The 12,927-nt window shown below is 36.5% G+C and overlaps 1 non-coding gene across 1 annotated transcript; it reads left to right on the top strand.

The window, feature by feature from the left end:
• Positions 1-2,600: 2,600 nt before the first annotated feature.
• Positions 2,601-2,673, top strand: Trnat-ggu (transfer RNA threonine (anticodon GGU)). Its single transcript has one exon. It is a non-coding gene; the product is annotated as a tRNA-Thr (tRNA).
• Positions 2,674-12,927: the final 10,254 nt, after the last annotated feature.

Here is a 12,927-nt window from a genome sequence, read left to right as displayed (position 1 = left end):
GCAAATCAGTATGTTCGGAGTTAGCTTGTGTGCATATGAGCACAAATAACCATTGTTTCTCAGATGCTTAGGCACTTTTCATATTTTCAAAGCGACATAATGCATAGGCTTGCCAGTCGAAACAATGTACAGAATTCATTAGTCATGTTCCAACAAAGGATGCACTTGTCTAGGTGACCAAAATGGTCCATCAGTATACACCTTCGGAAAGCATCCATTTCATTATTTTGCACCGGATGTATGAACAACTTTTATCCCCATTCCATAAAGATTTTCTTTTTTCATCGATCACTCATCGGAAGCAGTTTGTTGCTTCCGGTCATCCACCGAAGTGTATCGGATCGCAGTCTGATGAATCCGACCTGATTGATCGACTGTCAAGTAAGTGTCAGATGTGTGGCGCGTGATCTTCATCGGACGATCCTGCCTCATCGGATCACTGCCCGATTCATTGCAAATTTTGAAAACATTCTCATTCTCCATCGCAATCAGAATAAATTCTGAAACTCATGTACTCAGTGTAACTAATTAACGCTTGTTCAAATGAAAAGTACTAGTATGAAAATCATCCGGAAATCTCCTTTAACAGATATTCGCATTACCAGAAGGGGGAGAACATGATTGGTATCGTCTGCAAGGCTACTCGCAGATGACAGCATACTTATTCTGAGGAATATACATATAAGCAGATTCGTGTAATCAAGAATAACCCATGTGGTGAGAACCTTCTAGACATGGTGCACGTTTTGCCATTTTTTTGTGACTTCCTCTTAAATTGTTTGGTGTAGATATGGCTTTATAAATGAGGTGTGTCTCAAATAAATGACGTATATGTTGCTGAGTGCCACCACCACATCCTTGAGGTTATAACACTATACACAGTCCTTTGGTTAACTACCAGCTGGCAACCGCCGTAATAACTTCTCCTTTTCACTTTGATGAGCGGTTCACCGTTAACAGAGACAGACGGATGCGTCTCAATTAAAAACGCAACAAATTTGAAAGTAAATCAACATAAAATCCAGGAATACTCTGTCTTATGACGGGAATGAATTTCGAACGAGATAACACTGAAAAGGTGCTCTTCCCTGGGTATGGACGTAGGATGGTAAGCAAGACATAATGAAGAAACAAAAAATAGATATTATTCGGCAATACTGCTTTTATTGCTGTCAGAAGGACCAGCAGTTCTTAACACTAGGGTACATTTGTCAAATCCGGTAAATAACTGAGGCTTGAAAATGAGAACAAACAACCAAGCAATCAATGCATTCTCTCTCTCTCTCTCTCTCTCTCTCTCTTTAAAGTTCATCAGTGTACATTACCAAGGTCACTACATGGAATCAATAATCAGTCAGTAGAAATAGGTCAATTTCATAAATCCTGGGTTCAATTGCATTAAGGGAAATTGCTTTGGGATGCTTCATTGAGTAGAAAACAAATGTAAAGGCAAATCAGTCAATACTTGTTAGTGCAAGGCAAGAACACACAGCTGACAATACTGTAGATCGAAGCCCTCGTTCCACAATGATGTGTATGACACTGTTTACATGATATAATATGTACATAGTACTTGTATATGTATATGTATATGAATATAAGTATGTAATTATGTTTGTGTGTATATACATGAGTGTGTACATGTGTATGTATATCTGTTTGTACACTATCTGTATGTGTATAATATAAAACGCTATCAGCCCGTATCCGTAAAAATGTCCCTAGCAATGCTTTCAGTATCAATCGACCAATTTTATGCATCAAGACATCCCCGTTCCGTATCATAGTGTTATCATTATCACTAGCGTCATTACTATCTGTATTAACAAAGCTTAAGTTAAGAGCATCACAATATCTTTTTTTTTTTAATCAAAAGCATTTACCTCGTAAGTCGCTTCAACGGTGTATCAGTCCATTAACCCCTGAAGAATTTTAAATACATTATTTACTCATCGCAGATGAAACAAACCCAGCTTTAGTGCTTCACAAAATTATAGAATGTGAGTTGGAGATAGAAACAGCCAATATGTTGATAAGTATAATTCATTCATTCATTCATTCATTCATTCATTCATTCATTCATTCATTCATTCATTCATTCATTCATTTTATTTCCACACGGTCACTTGTTTCAGCTACAGGCGACTCTTCAACAAGTCCGTGCATCTTAATAAAAACATCACGTAATACAAAATATCATAATACACAAAATCATACTGAAGAAGAGGAAGAAGAGAAAGAAGAGAAAGAAGAAGAAGAAGAAGAAGAAGAAGAAAAACACCTGAGCTTACAGGCTACAAACCACATTCCCTATTCCCCCTCCCACCCACCCCACCCCCACAAATTACTCTGCGCAAAATCTATACATGTGTGGACTTTTACATAAGATTAAACAAACAAATATACACAAAACATATGACTCCATCACTGGAAACAGTCTCGTTATAATCAATGTTAAGTATTGATAAATATAAAAAAATGTGGACAATAGTTATAATATAACTGTTTCTAGAATAAACCGTCTTAAACCGTCAACAGTTATGGTTCACTGAGAAAAAAAAAAAGTAATATCTCCTTATATTTTAGGCCTTGTTGCGAATTGCTCGGTGGTCTAGTGGAGATGACGCCTGTCCGGTGATCAGGAGGTCGTAGGTTCGAATCCTGCTCGAGTATGTACGCCCATGATTTTTTATCATGGCTACTACTAAAACATTGATCAATTCAGTGCTTATTTACGTCGATGTAGGGCAATTTGTCAATCAGTTGCAACTTGTTGCGAATTCTTTATATGGTACGATGTTTTCTGGCACAACTGTCCTACATATAATTATGCATTAAATGAATGTAATAACTCGAACATTTTTAGATCACAGCTCCCAATGGTAAACAATACATTTATCATACCACTTCGTTGTCATTACTGGACATAAATATTATATTTCCTTTGATCATATGACAATTTCTTGACTCATATATTTGTGTATGGAAGAAATAACCAATAAGATACATGTATTGTAACTGGTTTACAAATTGCCCTACATCGACGTAAATAAGCACTAAATTGATAAGTGTTTTAGTAGTAGCCATGATAAAAATCATGGGCGCACGTACTCGAGCAAGATTCGAACCCATGACCTCCTGATCTCCGGACAGGCATCATCTCCACTAGACCACCGAGCTTCCACCCCACAGCAAGTGCTGGTTCTAATCCTTATGGCATGCAGCGGACAACGCGTAATTATTCAAATTTATGAAATTCTTCCGTCGAGGTGCTTTTTATTGCAACTGACATCGACGTAGGGCAATTTGTCAATCAGTTGCAATAAAAAGCACCTCGACGGAAGAATTTCATGAATTTGAAAAATACATCTAATCATTGTAAGCTGCTTTTGAAGAATAAAGAAAGGATAATTAAGAAATGCACTTCTCACTCTAACAAAGCGAGTACTCCTGAAGAAAAAGGTTGTAAGAAACATGCCGTGATAATATCATAAGCATGTAAGTTGCTGCCGATTTGCATGGTCTGTTCAAACATGCCTTAAGTATGACCGCACTGTACACAGTCCGGCAGTATAAAATACCACTTCGGGGACAGAACTATCACTTCATAACAAACCGATATTGTCAGCTGTTTGATACACCACTCTCTCAAAATTCGACTGTCAAGACTCAAAAGCATAATCTTCCCTATATCAAAACAAATTTAGAGTTTAAACTGGTTTGAATTATATTTAAAACGTTGGTATTAGTATGATACCGTGATATTCTTACAGATGCAACATTTTATCCGCGCTACAAACATATTCTCCATCAAAACATTAAATTAAGTTTTCATTCATTATCTATTTCCATCCAACCAATGAATGAAACAAAACACAAAGCATATTATATTACACAAATCCTATTGTTTTATGGATTTGTAAGAAATACATATAGAGTATGGATCGTAAAGATATATGTACAATTACAGTGGCAGATCCAGGCGGGGATCACCTGGCGCGCTCCCGCCCCTTTACCTTAGATATAAAAAGAAAATGGGGGGGGGGGGTACGTGCTCCCCCTTTAATTTTGTAAAGCCCCCCCCCCCCCTTTTACGGAATTCCTGGATCCGCCCCTACAATTATGTAGAACAACAATCCATACTTTACAAGGTTGAAAGGAAAAGAGGGTATGGAAAAGAGTGGCCCACTGAAAAGGAGAGCTTGTGAAACGTGGATCACTCAAAACGCAAAACTAAATATCATACAAAATCTATTCATGTGCAATAGTACAGCTAAACAAAATGCATGCTTGGCTCGTAGTGATATTCGTGCACGATAAGTACATCTCCTCGGGGAGCTGCTGACATAATTGTTGCGCGAGAGCGGAGAGCAGAGTACACAGTTGTTAGACTACATCGACTTGTAAATCAACGAGATGGATGTAAAATAAAGATGTCAAGGTTAATTGGAGCTGCACTCTTTGTCTTACCACTTTGCCTGTCGCCGCAAGACTTGGACACAATTATTGAATACATCATGTTAAAAGTACGACGGGAATTGCTCTCTATGATTAGTGGTGCATGAATTGTGTTATATTTCATACTATTGATTTCTCTGATCAATAAAAAGTTGTGTAGGGCACAAGTTGTGACAAATTCAGGTAAATTGCCAAACAAAAGGCAGGTTAACGGGTGAAGGAACCCATTGTATCGAACATTCAAACCTAGATGATAAACTCACAGCAGATGAGTTTGGTCTTATAAAATTCAAAAGTGGTTGCTATAAAAGTTGCAGAGAGCAAACTGACAGTCTCATTCCCACAAAATATAAACTCAAATCTTTGTCATCATTACGATTTGTAGGCACTTGAGTAAAGTGGAATCCCATCGTTTTCAAATCGCCAAAGAAATTTAGATACTAAGTATAAATATGGACGTAAGAGTATACTATATTTCTGTATAGTATTGCGGCGTATACTTTCGTTCCTGAATATTGAGCCAAACGGACATAAAAGGGTCAGGAGCATATAAGGTTGGTTTTTAGCTTGTGTAATCTTGATTGTACAATACTATTGGAATAGTCAGGAGCATCATTTGCAATTTGTACCAGCAGTAAACTGTTGCGGGTACTCATAACATTTTCTGCTGATGAATCAAAATGGTCTGTTTGTGTTTGTTTTTGTTTACATCCTTACACAATGATGTAGTGAATCAGAATATGTACCTCCTGTATGCCATTAATTGTCTCAACTCCGTGCCGAGCAGTGTATTGAACTTTGTTCTCTGATATATTTGCATCTTGTCCCTTTCTGTGATAGTTCTGTGGACATGAAGTGGAACAATTTCATAACTATTGGAAAGCTTGTGGATTTGAACAATACCTGAAGTCTCGAAATCAGAAAAATACGCGTAAACACTCTTAAAAAAAAAAATGTTTAACTTTGCACCTTTACGTGTGACACACTGGGACCACTTACACGGGTGCAATTTTGCACCTTTCAGACCAGAAATGTGCTCACTGGTCTGAAAGGTGCAAAGTTGTACCCCTAAAGGTGCTAGAATTGTGACACACGTAAAGGTGCAAAGTTGAACCTATTTTTCCTAGAGTGTATAGAGGGACAATACAGACAAAGTTAATTTGTTTGTTTGTGGTTTTTTTTTTTGCATGTGTATGTATGGCTATGTGAAGTTAACGTTAAACACTATGACACTTTATCACACCTCGAACTGATGTACCTTCTTGCAATGGAATAAACCAGCAACAACAAGGAAACCATGATCAGCATTTTCCTCCTGAAATTAAACCAACAAATTGTTGTGCTCTCAAAGTCTCGAAAGAGGATAGATACATATCAACTATTAGTTAGGAATGATAATACTGTAATAGGACTAGCAAGACTCCTTGAAGAAATAGTGTGATATTCAGTGTTGTATAATCAGAACAAGGTGTGCCACTGGTGTGCATTCCGTTGAAATTTTAGAGGTACTATATATACAATTTAGAAATGTAGGGTGCCAAATGTATCTCAAATAACTCATCGTCATGCATTTGTTGTTGTTTTTGTAAATTCGTATCATATGTGAAAAGATACCTTGCAGATATTATACAAGTCAGAGGGCTTGTTACCTTTTTATTACGTCTGTACAGGAAGCTACATTTGTCTAGTAAATCTCTTAAAGTGGCGATGTTTCCACAGCGCACTATCGGATAGTCGTGCCTGCCGGGATGATACTTGAAACAACTAGATCGCTACCTAAAAGAAGAACTCTTCGAATCCCTCGAGTTTAGAATGGTTAGCAGGGATAATATCAAAATAGACACAAACAATGTCAAAAACCATGTCGAATGTCTTTAGTTGTACGATTTTATTTCCAGTAGTGATGTATTCATTCTTGTATCTTGTGTCTGAAATCTCGATATCACACAAGTTTTGTTTCGTTGTGTGTTATTTTGTTTCTTAGTTTATGATGCAAATCTACCTACGCGGAAATTTGTCTGCAGCTTTATATTTCATTCATACTGCCGACGGTGATATCGTGACATAGCAACTTTGTTTGTATGAACTACGGGCGGTGTTTCAGTAGTCCTTGACTATCTATGAAACAGGAGCTAAAAAGAGCTAGCTTCCACCGCCGTGATTTCGACGCATATATGAATTGGGTTAGAATTCTATTAGGTAGCCAGCATATCTTACCTTAAAGTGGACATGTAAATAGCATGTAGGCCTTCATGTGGGCCTAAATTGTATTGGATATGACTTGTACTTTATGCCTCGAGTCCGGGTTGAAAAGCAGTCATTTTGACAGCATCATATGACGTCATCAAATTAAACTGCCTCTGTTTGTCACGAATGCATGAATAAAACCCATTTGAGAATGGCGTGCACTGACATGACACATTTAAGCAAGAAATGCTCTCCAGTTCAGTGTTGTTTGGTTGATCATTCAACTTACCAATATTTTACTTGAATGAATATGGTGAAATTGTTTCAAATCAGTAATAGGCTGAATGGAAACTAATGTAAATGGCTTGAACACGCCACAATCATCATTACCATCATCATTGTCACCAAGATATATAGAGATCATATACATACATATATAGAGATCATACATACATATATAGAGATCATACAAGACCTCTATATCAAATATATTTATTGTCATTTATTTCCATATAAATGCTTTAAAACAACGATATTTATCACAAAGACGGACCACAAACAGCCTCATCTTAGTGGCGGAGTTTGAAAAGTACATGATAGAGACTTGTTACTAGCGATCCATTGTATATAGGCAACAAGTTTCGATGTATATAAAGTAATATCGTCAATTGAAATCATGCTTAAAACATCCAAATACGAAGGATGCAGAAAAAAAATCATCTACTTTCATCTAGTTATTTGGTTTTTGTTGCATATCAAAACAATCAAATGAGATTTGGGTATATCTTTACAAAAACACATGCATCATCTGCAAATGAATGTGGTAAAACATTGATTATATCAAAAGAAACAGGGGTCTAAGCATGGACCCTTAGGTTAATCCACCTTCCACCGGTTTATATTCAACTTCGAGCATGTCGAGTGAATTTTCTCGTCATCATTCTTTCAATACTTTGTTATCGAACTTTTCTTTGTAAATTACCTTGCTGATTTCATGTTACTCTATGAATTACCTTGCTGATTTCATGTTATCTATCAACTCATTGAATAGACTACCGCAACACTGATTATTACAAGATTGCGATATTTAGTAATTTTTTTTCTCCAAAAGTCAATAGGATTTTGTAGATAGTCTTGTGTGCGGCATACCTTGAGTCAATCAGTTGTTATCCATAGATTCTGATATTTTGTCTTACAAGAAGAAGACTTTAAAGGAAAAAATTCTCAGTAATTATCGTTGAATATTTGCAAGAAAATTCTATACTTCTACATCATCAGGATCAGAAATGGTCATTATAAGTACACCATTGATTTCATCGAAGAAAAAAAAAACTATTATGAATTGGATTATTAGTCTAATCCACGTTCATAATAATTCCCAGGAAACATAGTTTTTCAGATGTATAAAAATGAGAACATTCAAGGTATTTCAAGGTGATAGATACATTAAAGAACAAAATGCTTGAGTAGAGGACATAACATTAGTGAATATTTTGAGAGATTTGAGAGATTTTGAGTAGAGAGATTGGAGCTATTCGTGTAGAACTGTCAAGAACTAGTTGTAAACCACTTTTCGCATATCGATGGAAGGAATTCCTTTAGTCATTGAGTATTTTGTGTATCATTCTGCATTTTGTGTATTGTTCTTGGCAACTGCAAAATACATGATATAACGAACGAAATGTCCCATTAGTGTAAGGATTATTTCTCAGTATTGAAAACGTGCTATCATTTTGAAAACGTTTAATATAGATTTCGTTAGACAACAATTTTATCGTGACTTAAATACAAGAAGTTCTCTACCTTATCTATTTTGTCTATATTTACTTAATTATTAATACATTTTGAAACATATTTATTGGGAACAAACTACATCTAATATAAAAGACAGGTTAAATAAAACCCATAATACAAATTGAAAAACATGGGTAGCTTTTTCACCTATACGATGAATCTAAATATATTTTGCAATTCTAATTTTAGGCAAAAGTTCATCCTGTGATGAAAGAACGAAGTTTACGGGGCAATTGGATCAATTATTATGTACACGTGTTTGTAAGACATAGTTTGTCTGTGTTGTCAGGGTATGTGTTTCTGTACGTGCGTGTGTGCAGGTTTGTGTTTGTATGTCTTCTTGTATGTCTGTTGTGCAAGAAACAACCACAAACAGTGCTTAATCAAAATGCAATACTCTGCAGCGAAGACAAACAATGCGTAAAATATCCGTGTCCCATTACTGGTGGTCTGGCGACATGTACAATATTGTATGCTCCGTCTACTATCAAACGGCTGGCTGAAGGTTTCCAAATTCACCGAGTAGGACGGGAGGAGCCATCAGCCATCAGCAGCAAGAAATCCTTGCGCTCTTCGGTCATGGGGCCATTAGAAGCGGTGAGTTTTGACGGCTCGAATGCCGTCTCTTCCCGAGGACTTCGGATAACGAGATGTATCAAGTGACGTCCAGCGGGAGTTGGAGCTTTGTACTTCTCTTTTAAACCATTTCTATTCGAGCATGGCGGCACTGTCCAGCGACCAATCTGCTCAGATCATTCTTGTTCGTTTCAGCTTTTGCCGTTCCTAGTAGGAAAAAAAAAATGGGAATAGAGTTGAGTTTGAAAATAAGTATTAAAGAGAGGGATATATTGAGCGATCTTCAATTACAAGAGAGTCATTGTGTGCCAAAACGTCTTTATAGTAAAAAGATGGGTGTAAACCTTGACAACAAAAACAACTGTTTGCTGAATATTGGTGGAGCACGGCATCAACACATTCATGATGCATTCGTGCATTCCGACAGGCGAAAAAATTCTCAAAATCATACACCTATTTAGAACAGAATGTGAAGAGCGTACAGCTGGAAGACCAAAGGGGATATAGTTCCTCGTTAACCCGAAGATTCCTTATTCCGAAAATTCGAATTAATATACTTCGGAATAACAAACCTCACTTCACTTTCAGATTAACGAACCCTTGGAATAACGAAGGGAAGGAATTAACGGACACTTTTCCATTTTCGGAAAAACGAAATCTAGCAGGTATACAAAATTTGTGTGTTTCAGAATAACAAACCTTCGGAAATGATGAATCTTCGGAATAATGAAAACACCCTCCTTGCTAAAGTACTGCGAGATACCCAAAGTATAGTACATCTGTGTGTCGAATGACATACAATTAAGTAATTAGACTTAGACCTATTCATAAGTTGGTCAAATATTTCATACTGATATCAACAGAAATGTTTGAACATTGGAAGGTTTGATATGATCTGAAGAAGAGTCATCTTTTTTTTCTTTTCTTTTTTTTCGTAACGGACGCTTCAGACCTGCGGAATTGTTTGTTTGTTTGTTTGTTTTATTTTATTTAATCACGGGATAAAATGCCCTCGATCAACCAGGTGAGGCTGTTTTTCAGAGAGGCCGTGAATACAATGTTACAGCAACAACAAAAATAACACAACAGTTAACAAATCAATCAAATCAGATTAACAATAAAAAACAAAAAAACATAATAACAACAACAAGCATAACATAATGAAATGCATTACAACATAGCAGAAACAAAGTACCAAGAACAAAAAAAAAAGGAATATATAGACGTAACCACTAAACACAAACGCTACAAAAGAGGGTGACACAAACAAGTTCACGTAAATTCAGACATATTAGCTCAAACATGATTATGAAATCCACATTATAACACATACTCTAACATTCTTTCAAAAGCTTTCAAATTAGTTATTATTCTTACATTTTTCATTTTTCTTATCATTTTTACATTTTTCTTTTATTGAATATTTTAACACTGGAATAAATGCATCCAAATTTCATGAATTTTTTTCTAGGTTTTGAAAGTATGATAATATTGCGTGAATTACGTTAATAATATTTATCTATTTTAATCACTATTTTTTTTTTACAGATAAATGATGGCAGTAGCTGGTGAAATAATTTTACAATTCTAAAATTTAATTGACAGTTAGGGTTTAAAGCGTTAATTTATGCTTATGGTATTACATGTACAGCAGAAGGACGCAACACGTGGTAGGAACTATGAAATAAACAATGTAAAATAAAAATGTATTAAATGTGTATGTTAATAAATCTTCTCAAACCAGAAAATGCACTGTTTACTACATGTGGAATAAATGAAATGAGTTCTTATAAGTGCCGCTTGGGATGTGGCAAGTCTAGATTCTTAAATTTCGTCTCGATTACCCCGCTTGAAGGGGGAAAAAGAGTAGCAAAGAATTGGATATCCTTTTCTCCTTTCGGCGTCTCCTGGCAACGGTTTCTATGAGTTTGCCACAATGGGATCATAGAGAGACAGGTCTGTTCGAATTTAAACCACTCAGACTGAATTAAACGATGTAATACCCTTCTTTTCTTATGGGCTGCGTATTGATTGGTCTTATATATAGTCCGTAGGGGGCTCATCACTCCTGTTCACTGGTGTAGAGTAACGACTTGTAATGATAATCAAAATGCTCATATACGTGAACGTGCTTTTGGCCTTAAATTCTTCAATGAATAGTGCATACTTATCTTAACTCAAATTGTGAGTTAAGAAAGTTAAGAAAGTATACAAGTTAGATTTAAAAAGAATGAAAACTAAATACCCCAAACTCGCACACCTTCTTTTATAGATTTAATAAAAGTAATTGTTTAAAAATGTTGAGCTTCATATGCGAGGGAAATTTATCTCTGCTAATCCGTTCCATAGGGTTCCACCTATCTCTTGTATGTAATGAAAAATGTGTGCTTGTGTTTTTTCAATAACTTGAATATACAATACTAGAATACAAAATGATAACAACTGCATGCCAGCAATCAATTCGTTCGTATGACTTTGGCGATAACACAGAATAGACTTTTGTTACATTCATTTCGTTTACTTGTTTTAGATATGGTAAGTATGTATCTCGAATGTGTATATATTATGTGTGTGTGTGTGTGTGTGTGTGTGTGTTTGCTTCCGGAGTACGTTCACCTTTAAGTAAACGATCTCTCCTTCATTTCATCGGATACTTATTGAGATGGTTGTGATTTAACCTTAGCTGGATTGATTTTTATACGGATGTAGTCAATGCTATCCTATTTACAGTTTTTAAATTACTTATCTATCTGCTCGACAATCCTCCATTTGTGGACATCTGGCTGTTGCCTTCACGTATAAAAACAGAGATTCTTTCGAACTTCTCTTTGAAATTTTCTCACAGGGTGATCCTATTTGCTGCTTTAAAAAAAGAACAAACATAAAGATTGCAAAAGCTTTAGAGAAAAAAAAAAGATGGCGTCAAACGTTTTGCTGACAGGTGTTTCAGTTAAGAGAAGCAGGGAATTGACAGAGAAGTCTTTCCCGCCTAAACTGAATTCGACCATGAGAGGAGCAAGGTATGCATTCACCCAATCTACTTCCCTCATACAAGCAAACAACCATTACGAGCTACACACACACACATGTCAAACACCATCCTAGGACTGCTGGAACTTTTTAAAGATTGTTGACCAAGTTTAAAGCATAATTCAGTCCACATCTACACACGTCAAGGTCCTTATATCTGCTGAGGAAGTGGAACGCGGGCTTGCACTTATACTTGAGGAGACTTCCAGATTTACAACTCTGGATAGGACGTTAGTCCTAGGATTATATTTTTTCTTTGCTATTAAAGTTCAATGTACATATCTCGTCGCCACACTCTCCCGGTAGATTTCACATAGTTGTTCAGGAGTAAAATCATCTTGAAACATGATTTTGCGGGAAGAGACAGATTATGAAGATGGGTGGTTTGGGAGTGCACCAGACCGAACTACTACACAGGTCACTGCCACATTTCCTTTTAAGCCAATGCCTGTTCATATCAGCATGGATTCACTGTAGTGTAATTCACAGTAATCTTAATTTAATCATCCTTATTGAATCACCTTGTGGCAGCGGTTGGTTAAAAAAAGTGTGTCTTTCCCTCCCTCGTTGTTTCACCATCTAGTCTGCGCCTTTAATGTTATGAGACGGTTACCATATTAATCTGCAAAGGCTTGTGTCGCGAGATCTCGGCGGAGTTGTATCCTTCTGTGCAGTCCAAAATTCGGTTACTTGCCCTCAAGGCTTCTAGCATGTAGGATAGCAGTCAAGGGAAGGGAAATGAAGGAAGAGGAGGAGAGAGAGTTAAAGAGAGAACTTAAAAGAAAAGAAGTAGGAGGAATCTCTCCACTTTGTGCGCGGGAGTGACGTAAAATGCTTCTCGTCGCGTGATTGGTTCAACGGTTAACGGGGCGTAGGTGATTC

The sequence above is a fragment of the Diadema setosum genome, chromosome 17 (assembly GCF_964275005.1).
Source record: "Diadema setosum chromosome 17, eeDiaSeto1, whole genome shotgun sequence".
Taxonomy (NCBI): Eukaryota; Metazoa; Echinodermata; class Echinoidea; order Diadematoida; family Diadematidae; genus Diadema; species Diadema setosum.
Note: the sequence above shows the minus strand (reverse complement) of the source record. Positions and strands in the feature narration are given on the sequence as shown.